This window comes from Giraffa tippelskirchi, chromosome 8 (genome assembly GCF_054371585.1).
Source record: "Giraffa tippelskirchi isolate mGirTip1 chromosome 8, T2T-mGirTip1v1.2.pri, whole genome shotgun sequence".
Taxonomy (NCBI): domain Eukaryota; kingdom Metazoa; phylum Chordata; class Mammalia; order Artiodactyla; family Giraffidae; genus Giraffa; species Giraffa tippelskirchi.
This window is the reverse complement of record NC_137282.1, coordinates 6,670,005-6,684,988: the sequence shown is the minus strand read 5'-3', so window position 1 is coordinate 6,684,988 and position 14,984 is coordinate 6,670,005. Positions and strand designations below refer to the sequence as shown.

General features: G+C 41.2%; 1 protein-coding gene across 9 annotated transcripts in view; it reads left to right on the top strand.

Moving 5' to 3' along the window:
• The window catches only part of PSD3 (pleckstrin and Sec7 domain containing 3), a 540,565-nt gene that overhangs the window by 142,200 nt on the left and 383,381 nt on the right, over positions 1-14,984 (top strand). The window lies entirely within an intron of this gene.

Genomic DNA, 14,984 nt, shown 5'->3' with positions numbered 1-14,984 from the left:
TGGACAGTATCCCGCCAGGCTCTTCTGTTCATGGGATTCTCCAGGCTAGAATACTGTATCAGGTTGCCATTTCCTTCTCCGGAGGATCTTCCCTACCCAGGGATTGAACCTGCATCTCCTATGTCTCCTGCACTGGCAGGCAGATTCTTCACCACTGAGCCATCTGGGAAGCCCCAGCTATTTTATGTTCAGTCTTAAAATTTAGATTTTTGTGACATCTTGCTGTCATTGTCGTGTGCTGAGTGGAAAAGATATAAAAATTAAATCCTGTTTAGCAAAGCATTTAACAGATTGGTCTTACTTAAAAGGGAATTAAGTTCAGCAGCTATGTATGTATCATTAATATTATTTACAATGTGTGTGTGCGTGTTACTCCATTGGTGTTTATTTTAAGAACTCATTTTTATTTCCGAATTTGAATTTTAAAGAGACATTTTATAATTAGTTGCTCCTGCTGAGTTTCTCAGCATGGGTGTTTTAGGAGGTGGAATTGCCACTTCTGCTGTGCAGGGTCTTGTGGTAACGTGTTGCTCCTCCTGAGTGATGTGTGTCTAGTCACCACGCTTTCCTTGCAGGCAGTGAAGTGAAATGAAATCTCTGTCATTGCTGTCATTTCCCCTCTCTCCTCTGACATCTTCTAATTTGGGTATAAGAGTTCTATAAAAATGGGGGAAAAAATTGGTGCCAGGTCTTCTTGGTGCATTGAAATTTGAGTAACTTGAATTAAAAGGAAAATTTCTTAGGTGAGTGAGGTCTGTGAGTGCCTAACATGAAGGGGGTTTCTTAACTTCAGAGGGTCTGTGAGCCCCCAGACATTTAATGCAAAGTTTGTATAAATATTTATCTGGATGTTTTATTGGGAGAGGAGCCATACCTTTCTCAAAGAGATCCGTAATGCCAAAAAAGTTAAGAACCATTTCTCTGAGGATTATATTTTCCTAGTCCTACAGATTCAACTATTATCCTAAATCAACGACATTAAGGGGGTGTTTCTCATAAAATAAGCTCTTTTAAGTACTTGAATTAGTGAATTTATAGTCATTATTGTTTTTGCAAGAAGTACCTCATACTGGAAAAGTCAAAGGGAGCTTACACTTTTAGTTTCTTTCTCCATTAAATTGATATATTTACTATACAGAGACCACCTGGTATAATCTTTATAAATATGGGGTTTGATGAAAATTATTTTAGGTCCATATATCCATGGATTGCCTTGTAAATTAACATCATCATCCTAGTAAAAAATGAATGAATATCTTTTAACTTCTAAACACTACAGTACTTACCTAATCTATGAAAATGCAACATAAGTAGATGGGGAAGACAGTATGAAATCATGAATGTTTTGTTGTTCAGTCGCTGAGTCATGTCTGATTCTTTGTGACCCCATTGACTGCAGCACCCCAGGCTTTCCTGTCCTTCTCTATCTCCTGGACTTTGCTTAAACTCATGTCCATTGAGTCGGTGATGCCATCCAACCATTTCATCCTCTTTCGCTCCCTTTTCCTCCTGCTTTCAGTCTTTCCCAGGGTCAGGGTCTTTTCCAGTGAGTTGACTCTTCCCATCAGGTGGCCAAAGTAGCTTCATCTACTGGAGCTTCAGCTTCATCGTCAGTCCTTCCAATGAATATTCAGGGTTGATTTCCTTTAAGATTGACTGGTTTGATCTCCTTGCCGTCCAAGGGACTCTCAAGAGTTTTCTCCAGCACCACAGTTTGAAAGCATCAACATATGAGGACCCAAAGAAAAGAAGCAATACGTGCTTTAAGAATGGATGAGAGGGAGTGGTCAATGTGAGTTGGGTCAAGCCTGGAGGACTTCAGTGAGAAGGGGGATTTGAGTGGGGACATAACAGATGGTCAGAGAGAGTCTGGGGAGGAGGGGATGAAACAAAGTCTGCTGTGATTTTGCCCTTTTGGGGGGACACTGAGTTGACCAACAGAGAGGCAGCAGTAGGTTGTGGCTCTTTTCCTGGCTTCTGGTCCTGGCTGGAAGCTGCTTCACCACTCTGTTCTCAGTGTTTTAATTTGTGAAACTGTACTTTTCTTATAGCATTCTTAATTTTACTTGCTGTGTGTTTGTTATGGGTCTTTCCTAGTGGCTCAGTCGGAGAAGGCAACGGCACCCCACTCCAGTACTCTTGCCTGGAAAATCCCATGGACGGGGGAGCCTGGTAGGCTGCAGTCCATGGGGTCGCTAAGAGTAGAACACAACTTAATGACTAAACAACAACAACAACAATGTGTTTATTTTAAAAGAAAAATCTGATACACAGAGCCGTCGAGATGGCAGTATGGGAATAAGATGAGGGTAGTTAGTGGCCAGGTTGCTGAGGGTCTTGAGTGACAGGATTTATAAAGCAGGAGTTGGTAAACTATGGCCCTTGGGCCAAATCCTGCTCATCTCTTATCTTTGTTTTAGTAGAAGTTGTTTTATTGGGACACAGCCATGGGTTAATTTAAGATTGTCTCTGACTGTTTTTGCTATAATGGCAGAATTGAGTATTTGCAGCGAGACTGTATGGCCCATGGAGCTCAAAATATTTGCTGTTTGGTCCTTTACAGAAAAAGTCTACCAGTTCCTGAGTTGAAGAATTACAGCTTTAGTTTAGTTGCATTGGGGATCCATTTAAAATCTGTTTTGTTTGGGAGAAGGATTAGGTATATAGGGGACAGTAGTAACAACAGTGCCATAGGAAAAGCGTGTTAGGAAGATTAATCCAGTGAAGTTGCTTAGAGTGTATTAGACGGTATGAATTCGTGTTGAGGTGGGTAGGCTGTTTAGGATCAGTAGTTAATTCCTGAAGTACTCTGGAGAAGAGATGGTATCTGTTGTAGGAAGAGATAGTAATAAGAATGTAAATGGAGGGATAGATGCATGAGACTGTAAGAAAATAATAGTCTTGGGGATGAAAGATATGGGAGAGACGAGGGGAATATACGAGGATCTGAAGTACAGCACTAAAGTGACTGGAGGGGAAATGGTGAAAAAGGAGAGAAAAAGGAATTCTCTCACTGGAGCTAGATTTATAGGGACGTTCACTGGTTTGGGCATGCTGGGTGTGTAACATGGGACATCCGTCAGGTAGTTAGATGTTATCGACTCCGTTTTTTTCTGCTTCTCTGGACAGACCCGATTTCCTGGTAGCAGTAGGCACAGTTCAGAGAGTAGGCTGCCCTTGATTGCTCATACCCCTTGCAGGTCCCTGAGAAAGAGAGAATCTGTGTGCTTAGTCCAGGTAGTGCCTTCCAGGAGTGACCGCAGCAGGTGAGGTGGCTTGTGAATGGCAGGGACTTGACCCTGTCTGTGGGGAAGGGCGAGACAGTTCCCAAGGGCTCTCTAGAGCCTGTTGGACAAAACTCTGACTCTTCCCTCCCACTCTCAGCCTGAGACTCTCATCCCTTCTGGACTCCTGAAACCTCCACCCAGGTGAGCCAATTAGACTGTATGGGACCTGCTTCTAGCTGTGGTTTACGTGGCATGTTTTTCTCACTATGTTATCATTATCATAAGGTGGGTAGTCTTTTTGCCAACACAGATGGGAATGTAGCTTTGTTGACACCTTTTACTCGGTTAAATTTACTTAGTTTGGCTTTCTCTCTGTTGTAGTTAAAGAATACAAACTGGCCTAGAGTTACTTTGTTTTTTCTCCTTGTTCTGTCATCCCAGTCCAGCTCTAGACCTTTGCCTCAATGGTCTGGTTTCTTGACATCTTTCCCCTTTTCTGTACGTGTGAACGTGTGCTCAGTTGCTCAGTTGCGTCCAATTCTTTGCAACCCCATGAACTGGAGCCCGCCAGGCTCCTCTGTCCATGGAATTTTCCAGGCAAAAATACTGGAGTGAGTTGCCATTTCCTTCTCCAACCCAGAGATCGAACCCAGGTCTCCTCTGTCTCCTGCATTGGCAGGCGGAGCCTTTACCGCAGCATAACCTGGGAAGCCCCCTTTTCCTGTCTGGTAGTCTCCATATGATGAGCATTTCTACCCAGCGGAAGTGTGAGATGGACTGGGCTCTGGGTAGATGTCAGATCTGGACACCATCTTGTAGTTTTCAGTTAACTTTTCCAGGCAACCTTCTCAGTTTAATCTTACAGCACCCCTTGAAGTAAACATCTTGTTTGTCCACAGTCATTAATTGTTCAAATCATGTTCAAAATTAATTGCAAATTTTTACTTTATTGAATACAAAAGGCTGGAAAACTTGACTTTTAACGAGATATTTTAAAGTAATAGGTGAAAACTGAGGCTCAGGAAAGCAGAATTCCTTGTCCAAACATGGTGAGCGTTTATGAACAGTATCTCTTACTGAAAGAAAGAAAATAAAAGAAATGGGAAATAAGTAAAGGAGTTTCCAGGAGACAAAAGTACAGTCCTAATTTGACTAAAGGCTAGCCAGGAGCCGGCTTGATGAGTGTGGATCCTAGGGCCCTTCTGGCTACTTTAGTTACTCACTTAAATGCCATTTGGATAATTATTGGCTTTTCTACTTTGAGGAAGATTCAGTTCCTCCAAGAATTTGCTTTCAAGTTCTACCTTTGGTGCAGTCACCCCTTTAGCCTGACTCTGAATCATTCCTTCTGCTCCATGCTGTCCTGGCACCTTGGGTCCTGTTTCCATCCCAGCCCCAAACATGAGGAAGGCAGTTTCCCGACTGACCATAGAAATTCTCCTTGTCCACCACATAGAAAAATTCCCTTGAGTGTTTTGCATCATGACCTGACTTTGCAGTCTGACGTTTATACTTCCTAGATGTCTCGATGACATGGGAGTACAGGAGTGAGCAAGACAGACACAAATCACTTACTTTGTGGAAGTTGCCTTTGGGTCAGTGAGGCTTATATTTTGATTATATTCTGAGTAATATTGATTAGCTGGTGTTCATGTAAGAATCTACCTAAGATAGTACTGGGAATAATCAGACTAGTCAACGATAACTGAATTATATTCCTATTTATAAACGGCATGTTGGATGCTCATTATAAATGATGTTTACATGGTTTAGGTAATAAAAAAGAAGATAAGTATTATTGTAAATAAACTAACGGGAGCAACAAGAGGAAAATGTTTAAATTTGCACCATGTGGTAGAGGAACAGACAAGCGTAAAATACAGCCCAGTGTGAAGCAGAAGCTCTGTTTCCTTCCGCCCCTCGCGTACTCACGTTTGGGCTGCCAGCTAAATTCCTTTTCCTTCCTTTTTTTTTTTTAAAAATTTTGGTCTGAGGGGTATTTCTTATCCTTCTTTTATCTTCTGATTGTGTGTTAACTGGAGGCTTAAACTCTCTCTGTGCTCTTATCTGTAAAAGGGAGTTCATATCCTCTCTATCCTGAGAATCCTCTTACACTGTACCTGGGACTGTAAATTGGTGCAGCCACTGTGAAAAGCAGTCCGGATGTTCCTCCAAAAACTAAAAGTAGGGCTACCGTATAATGTAGCAATCCCACCCCTGGGCGTGTATTCAGGCAAAACTATAATTTGTAAAGATACATGCTTTCCTGTGTTCACAGCAGCAATAATTACAATAGCTAAGACATGGAAACAACCCAAATGTCCATCGACAGATGAGTGAATAAAGAAAGTGTGGTATATATATGCAATGGAATATTACTAAGCCATAAAAACAAATGAAATGATGCCATTTACAGCAGCATGGATAGACCTAGAGATTATCATACTAAACAAAGTATGTCAGAAAGATAAAGACAAATACTGTATGATATCGCTTATATATGGAATCTGAATGACACAAATGAACATATCTATGAAACAAAACCATACTTACAAATATAGAGAACAGACCTGTGGTTGCCAAGGGGGTAGTGGGGGAAAGGGAAGGAATGACTGGGACTTTGAGATTAGCAGATGCAAACTATTATGTTAATGTGTAGGATGTTTAAACAACAAGGTCCTACTGTATAGCATGGGGAACTATATCCAATAGGTCTGATAAACCGTAATGGAAAAGAATATAAAAAGAGGATATTGCAGCAGAAATTAAACACAACACTGTAAATCAACTGAACTTCAATAAAATTAAAAAAAATTCTGTATATCCCCACACTAGAGTAACGATGTTTTCCTTAAAAACTTATCAGAAAAGGAGTGGCTTTATATTCAGGTTTTTACCATTTCTGAATCAGGGTTTTTCTGATTGTTTTTGAGTAACAAAGAACTTTCGGAGAATACATACTAGCTTGAAATAACTACAGATAATTCCCGTTGGGATGCTTACAGAGATCACTAAAATAGGTTTAAAAAAAGAGGAGCAAGCAATCTGAACACACAATTAGCAATTATACCTGAAGAAATAATCCTGGAGTTGTAGGTGTTGGATGTCACTGTAAACTGGCTTTTAAAAGTGACTTTTATGGGCCAGACAGTGAGTTTAGCACTCTTAGTGAATGGATTCTGTGCATTAGGATAGAATTTCCAGCTGTATCATCACACAGATTTAAAAATGGCTGTGTATCAACTTAAGGCAGAACCCAAGATGTGATGTAACTCAAAATGATACTGTAACAAAGATTCTAATGACAAATTGCATGTGAAAAGCTTTACTAAGATAATTTTCTGAAACATAAGTGAATAAAAGCAAGTGTTTTTATTTTATGTAGTATTTGATTTTGTATAGGTATACTATTAACATAAAATATTATGGGAAACTACTTGGTTATTTAATCTACATCCCTAAAGTGTATATATTCAGTGTAGCCAACAACTTTTTGTCCTTTGGATTGCCTTATATTTAGATATACCTGATCTCTACTTCTTAGCAGATTTTAAGGAGTAAATGAAACAGTTAATTGGGTGTCTGCTTTGTAGTAAAGGGCTCCCCAGGTGGCACAATGGTAAAGAATCTGCCTGCCACTGCCAGAGATGCAAGAGACACTAGTTCGATCCCTGAGTCAGGAAGATCCCTTGGAATAGGAAATGGCACCCTACTCCAGTGTTCTTGCCTGGAGAATTCCATGGGCAGAGGAGGCTGGTTGGCTAATGTCCATGGGGCTGCGAAGAGTCAAGACACGATTGAGCGGCTGAGCACATAGCAGGAACAATAGACTAATAGGTAAAAACTAAAATTTTATAATCCTGAAATTGTCATGAGTATTTTTTGTAACATCTAACAACCAGAATTAAAAGATAAATAACTTGAGGTAGGAAAACTGGCTTCTTATTTGTTGAAATTTGCTAAATAAAAGAAAGTTATTTCAAATAAGGAACTATTGTTACCAGTTCTGATAATCTTATTGACTCCTCATGGATTTAGTAATTAATAAAAACAAATAATAAAATTTCATATGCTGTGGTGATAAGATTGGCATTATACGATTTTTTACAAGTCTTAATTTGTAAAAATTTTTACTTCTAAAATCTTGGACTAAATTGGATAACAATTAGTTTGCTTGTCTATGTGTATTGCTTTGTTAGAAATTTTTGAGAAATGACACATTATATCAAATAGCACTGTATTACCCAGAGCTTATCAGCACTAGTGACAATGAAGTCTAGACATACATTGGACTTACTTGAAATTTTGTTACTCAAGAATAACTGATTATTCATTTCTCCTGAAACTTTCTTATAGGATTTGTACTTAGGATTTCTTTGAAGTCAGGTATGGTAAGTCACAGGGACACATGTGATTTCAAGGGTTAAGGTCTATAGGGGTGCTTCCTAGTTGTCCAGCTCCAGGCCCTGGGGTGATTTAGAACAGGGAGTGACTCATGAAGGAGAGGCTGGGGGAGGAGATGCTCGGGCTGTGGCTCTGGGTTGGTCGGCTTGTGCATCAGAAGTGCGGTTACTCCCAGGGGAGTCCTTCGCAGTCTCCAGGAAGTAGCTACCCTGGGAGAGGCTGCCTTCCAAGACCAGAGCCCAGAGTGCCAGAGCATCAGTATAGAACATAAGAAGGTAGAGTCAATATCAACTTGATGTTAGCACTCAAAGTACTCTTTATGATTTACATTTCATTCTTCATTAAAAAACGTTTGGTTGTGGTTGGCTCATATATACTTTTATTCAATGAAAAAGGACATTTTATAAATTTAGCTTTCTTGATTTTGTCAGTGATGTTTCTAGAAAAATAAGTTGCTATCTTATAGAAGAGATTTAAACAGAATATTGGTTGATAAACTTTTTTTTAGAAAGCCTGTATAGTTCTTATTTTTTCTGTAAATTTTTTAGTGATGCTATTGTCTGAATATTGTTGATACTATCTGTCTTTCAAGGGTAATGGCAGCTTTATTAGATTGCATTTCAGAAACAGATCAAAACCAGACCGTTGAGGACATCAGCCATCCTCTCTCTGTGCCCTGGCACTGCCTCCCACTAAACCCTGCTGCCTTTCCTCTCTCTGCGGCTGGCACTGCCAGCCCAGTTGTAGACTCAGATGCTGTTTCCATATGAATATTTTTTAAAAATAGTGTACACGAGAGACTAGGGAACATGTAACATGTTTATTTTCGGACTTTACTTTTTTACTAATAAAACTGTGAGTTTTAGGATCTCAGTCAAAGATATCGTTAATTAAAGCCTAATGTGAAATGCTAGACACTTGGAACTGAGGCCTTCACGTGGATGAGATAGTTGCCCTTTCCTCACGGTCACTGGTAGTCCCATTCAAGGGGATCGTCTTAGTTATGTTGCCTTATATGACCACAGTAACTTTATTAAGCACCTTCATTCATATATTTGAGTTTCTTCCCCTTGTAAGGAGCTTCCTTGGAAAGCTCACCCAGCAGCTTCGGGTTGTATCTCGCAGGGGGTGGTGATTCATGGGTGGGTTAAGGTTTGTATAAAACCAGCAACAGTTGTCCTTTCTTGCTTTTCCTACCGACTCGGGAAAAATTGCAGCCCTTCTTGGAGAAGTTTTTGAAAAGGGAGGAAGCTGCCAGTTGTAGTTTAAAACTGCGATAATAATGCTAAAAGTAATGATTATAGTAACAATAATGATAATTAATCTTGAGCTTTTATTGTATGCTAGTTACTATTATGGATGCTTTATATATTTATATGAATAGTTAATCTTCAGGACAACCTCATTGTTTTTCGTTATTTTTTGGATGAGGAAACTGAATCCCCTCAGAGTAGTTAAATAAATTGCTAAGAAGAGGTAACTGGAAAGTGATGGAGCCCAGACTACAAGTTTGGATTGTACGCTGTAACTGTGCTTTTATAACTTAAAAAAGAAGTGAGGAAACCAAAGCTGAAAGGTTTAAAGCCAGTGGCCCAGGGTCACTGGAGCAGCGAGCACTGGAACTCCTCTCCCGGGCGTCGGGTTCACTGTCTCCAGTGCTTACTCGAGGAGTTCCTCTACCTCTGTCCTCTCATATTTGAGCCAGTCTTCTTGGTGTTTTTGACTTGCTGTGGTTCCATATCCTGAAAACTGTTTTCTTCCTTTGGAATCCTTTCACTTGACAAGGACACCCTGAGGGGTCAGTGCCGCTTTAGATCTGAAATCAGTGCCGCTTTAGGACCCGAAAGAGCGGACTTTGCATCCTTAGTGTCTGCGAGTGTCTGCGTCTGAATCCTGCCTGTGCCGATGTTAGCCACGTGACCTCATACAAGCTGCACACCTGTGTCTCAATGGTCTTATCTGTACAGTGGGTTAGTTATGGTGGCTCTCCCACAGGGCAACTGGTAGGAATAGAGGAGTTAATACAATAAAGCTGCTTAGTGTAGTGCCTGGCACTAGGAAGTATTTGATAAATATTTTCTATTTTGGTTATATTATTTATCAGATATATATACTCCGAATTAAACTCAGCACATTATCTCGCACTTGTTAGGTACTCAGTAAATGTATATGGAATGAATGAAAATAACCATCAATTGCTTTGTATTATTGGCCTTTGCTTTTTCAAACTGGTTGGAATATTAAGGTTATAGAACGTGAGATACTTTTAATGTTTGTGTTATCCTCCATTACAAAGACCAAGGGCCAGTATTATTACATTATGCTATTTACCTTGTGCTGTTTTTCACCTTGCTTTTCTCATCTGTAGAACTACTAGTTTTTACATTTAGTATTTTTATTGAGATTGAAAGGTACTGCGTCCATCTAAGATACCATTAGTGATGTAAAAGTTTATGTCTTCATATTTAAGATTAGATGTTAATGTACTCGAATTTTATCATGTCACATTTTCCAGCTGATACCAATTACCCGTCAAATATGAATTTAATCGCAGGAATGGTAATACGGTCATCAGTAAAATGACTTTAGTTGGCAGCGTCATTTAGCCCTGAGCCGAGGAGCAGGAAAGCGGGATAGAAATCTTCCCACGCAGTCGTCCCACATGAGGTTGGCTTTTGCCTTTTCTGTTGAAGTAACACAAGAATTAAATCCTTTCAAAGGGAGCCCGTCCATCCCCTTCCACGTGTCACCCTCGCATCCGAGAAAACGCTGCGTGAGCCCGATGACAGCCCCACCTCTGATGTCACGCGGGATGGTACAGTCCTCTCAGCCTCTGCCGGGCTTCGTGCGGCTGCACCGGGAAATGGTTACGTTAAAGCTCACTCCCGTCAGCTCCATTATCTCCTCGGAAGTAGTTTTCACAAATATAGAAAAGCCCTACGGTGCTTGTTTTCGGTAAGCTACCAAGGCAGAGAGAGCGCAGAGGCCGGCAGGGAGAGCGAGAGGGCAGGCTGCGCGCCTTTGTGAAGGGAGCGGCGGCCGCGGGCTCAGCCGGGCTCCTGAGCTCAGAGCGCCCGTGGACACCACCCCGCGCGGTGCGGGGCCACGGGGCTGCCAGGACCTTTGAAACTCACTTGCTTCCAGTTGACTAGAACGGCAGATTTTGAATTAGCCAGCTTCTCTTCTAGCTAACTTTTCTCAAGCGTTAAGCTGATGAACGGGGCATTTTCTATGATCAATGGGTAACTGCTGGAGCTACAGTAACCTCTGTGAGTAATCTCTATTTGTAGGTCTCTGCAGGCAAATTGATTTTATATATCGCTCTCTTGTAAAATGCTGCTGTAAAATGATCCATCTGTATGGTTGACTGCTTTTGCTTGCTAGTCTTGTCTTTCGACCATCCCAGTGCGAGACTGCTGGGGCTGGATGAGGTTCTGCTGAATCCCGACCAGAGAAGCACATTCCGCATTTATTCCGGGCTGCCTACGCCAGCTGTTCTTGAATTCCCCAGCAGCCCGAAAGACACCACCTGCCCTCCGAGCGCCATCGCCCAGTCCCTCCCCTGGCTTTCACCTGGAATGTTTATTTTAGCATCTGACATTGGATTTTTCAAATTATTTTTAGGTAGAAAGCAGAATATTATGCTTACCTGTAATTTTATTTCCTTTCATTGTCCCCCCGCCCCCCGGGAACACAGAATTCCATCCCCCGTTTCTCCCCATTTTTGGACGTATTGTATAGAAAGAAATAGGGACCGGCTACCCCTGTAGTTTTAGAGACCTGATGTGGAGGCTCCGGATGGGAGTAGGGGCGGAGCTTCTCTTAAAGAGCCCAGACTGCTTTCCTCCTGTTCCGCGTGGGTGCCCGGACAGACGCTGGCTGGCTGAGCACCGGGGCTGAGGTGGTTTCTGCTGGGGGTTTATTTTTCCTCAGTGTACACACCGGGGTGTGTTCTTCTAATCTGTTGAGAGTGTCACCTTGAGAATAATTCAAGATTTATTCCTCTCTCATCGAGGAAGTTGACTTTGCTGAACTTTGCGTTTTCAGAGATACTTGGAACCATTGCTCATGTTGACTTGCAGCCTGAATCCTTAGTAGAACTGTGGGATGCTCTCGTTGAGCATGAGACCTACTGAACGCGGATATGGACCTGCCGGGGCTTGGGGCAGGCCGGAGGCTGGCTGGAGCTGTTGTTTTCCACTGCACCAGGCGTCTGTCTTGACACACAGTGGTTCATCACTGCTGGGCACTCCAGCTGCTTAGCATTTGTGATTTTAAAACAAGAATTAGTATTTAAAATGTCAATGTCTTGAGTATTAAATTTCTTTAATAGTTTCAATATTAAAATATTTAATAAAATATGTAAGAATTGATATTAGTACTACTGTACCATATCTGTGTTGACTTTGGCAGAAGAGAGCCTGCTATAAACAAGACTGTAGAGTTCTTTAAAAGTTTAAAGTTTATTTGCTTTTAGGAATAAAATTAAAAAGAAATGAAGGTCAGAGAAATTTAAAAATCGGGTTTCCAGAAAGTAGAGTAGTGGTGACCAGGGGCTATCCGGTGGGGAAAATAAGAAGGTGGCCCAAGGGTGCAAAGGTTCAGTTAGAAGATGAGTAAGTTCTGGGGCTCTAATGTACATCATCGTGATAACAGTTAGTAATATTGTATGATATACTTTGAAGCTGCTAAGAGAGTCGATCTTGAATGTCTTCACCACAAAAGAGAAGTGGTAATGATGCGATGTGACAGAGATGTTAGCTCAAGCTGTAGTGGTGATCGGCTTTCAATCTGGTGTGTCAAACCGGTATGCGTACTCCCTTGACCTACACAGTGCCCTGCATCAGCTACATCAGTAAAGCTGGAGAAAATGAAAACATAAAATTGGGTTTTTAGAAGTGTGAATTCCCAGCAGGAAGAAGTAGGACAAGGCTAGGACGTTTGCGGTCAGAAGAGCGCGGTGAGCAGAAGCGGCAAGTCTGGAGGCACAAGAGCAGAGAGAAGAAGACGCAGACGAGAGTGAGCGGTGGGTCAAGGTGGAGAAGCCCGCTGCCTGAGAAGAGGAAACCAGCTTTGGAAACCAGTGATTTTAAAGACAGACCTGAATTCAACTCCTGCAGCTTAGGATTTCATCTCCGGGGTGAGAGCCAGTGCTCTGCACGCTGACGGAGACCTGGGGTTAGGATCAGTGGGCTGCTGCTTGGCTCACGTTTTTCCCTTCCCGGTGTGGTGAGCTGCCGTTCCCAGCTCACAGAGCTCCTCTGCAGTTGACTGGAATGGGAAGCTAGTCTCATTTCCCCAGGGATTAGAATCGAAGGAGAAAAACTGGGCTCTGATTCATTAGTATGTGAAAGTGAATTTGTGGTGAGCACAGCTGTAACTATTAATCACTTGGGGAGAAGTGTCCAGTTAATGGAGCAGTCTCTACTTGTGTGCACATGCTAATAGTTTGTGTAGTGGTTGGCTGACCTTTTCCTGGGTCTTGTAGTGCATAAATACCTTCTATATCTGTACTTTATAGAGTTACTAGTGACCAGATAATAGCCAGCACCCTCAAATACAGCCTTCTCCAAAGTGTGACTTTTATTAGAGTGAAGAGTATGTACTGAAATATAATGTACTTAGATTACTCACTTACCAAATTATCATTACTCATACTCATCTTATGTCACTTTATCATGCTAAATGTGTTTTCTGTTGCTTAGTAAAAATAGGTTATTCTTCTGTTTTCTTTTTTCAATAGAGCTTTTTCTATTGCATTGAAATTCAAAATCCTAAATGCATCTCTGTATTACTGGAGGGGTTTATTGATTATTAGACACAAAAGCATTGATCATTATTATTCACAGTTATGGATTATAATTTGTTGTTGTTGTTCAGTTGCTAAGTTGTGTCTGACTCTTTGTGACCCCTTGGACTGTAGCCCCCTAGGTTTCTCTGTCCATGGGGTTCTCCAGGCAGGAATCCTGGAGTGGGTTGCCATTTCCTTCTTCAGGAGATCTTCCCATATCAGTGATGGAACCTGCATCTCCTGCATTGGCAGGTGGATTCTTTACATTGAGCCACCAGGGAAGCCCAAGGATTACGATTATTTATAGGTAAAATGTATTTGAGATATTTTACTCTGCAAGGCTTATTATGTTGCTTTGTAAATTGGACCTCTGTCTTCAACTTTTTTAATTGATTTATGAAATTTCAGACTAAAAATCAGTCACCCTCTGTCTATGGGATTGAATTCTTCCTTGACAGGCCAAGGGCAGTGTGTCTTTAAGCCTGAAAGTTCTGTCAATTTTCCAATGTTGAAATAACTTAAGAATTTATAGTTCTTTTATCATACTGACTGATTTTATAAGTTTTAAGATGTTTACTAACTGATATTCATTAGGGAACAGGGAGCACCATGGATGTTATTGCATTTATGAACAACCTACAGGGAAAGGAGAGAAACAGACTTCCAGTGGCTAGGTTAGCCATGATTTAGAAAGGACTGAAAATCTGCTGAACCATACTTACAAAAAATAGTGTTCTCTTGAAAGTGCTGTATGAAAGTGAATTTGCCCATACATTTATATTTTACAAATGATCTATGCAATGTCATGAACATTGAAAGTCTGGGAAAATATCCCAGTTTGTAAAAATAGAAAACCTTACCTTTCCCTCAGTTCCTTTCCTTTAAGCTCCAATGTAATTTCTTTAAGGCTACATACAGATGTTAATATACGGGCATTTACTAATGCTCACATTCGCATTTGTAGTCTTTTTTTCTTTTAGGACTTTATGGTCTTCTGTGTAAGGGTAGAGTCGTTGACCATCATTCACTGTGAGAGAAATTCTCTGTGAGCTGTAAACTAAAGACAGGATCCCATCACAGTCTAGGTGGTTCTCTTCCTCGGCTGAAACGATGCTGGATCAGCTGGAAAACAAACCCAGATCAGAAGGCACAGCCTTTCTCTGGGCAGGAAGGAGAGACTGCCTCTTTTCTTTCCTTGTTTACTTAACTGAACACTTGGACCTTTCAGTTAGGAGGTAGGAACTCTTGAGATTATCGGTTAGAGTAAAAAACCTGCTATTTAAATATAGTCAACACAGTTTATAGATATTGTTGTAGTTCTCTGGAGAAGTGCTTCTGTGTTTTAAATGTATGCAGATCACCCGGGTTCTTTTTAGAAATATGGATTCTGATTAGGAAGGTCTGAGGTGTGATACCTGAGTCTGCATTTTGAACAAACACCTGGGTGCTGCTGCTGCTGCTCCCTGGCCACACTTTGAGTAGAAAGGTTCCAGGGCAGTGCTTTCAAATAGACTTCTTATGAGCATGGAAAAGTGCTCTATATATCTGCTGCAATGTCGTAG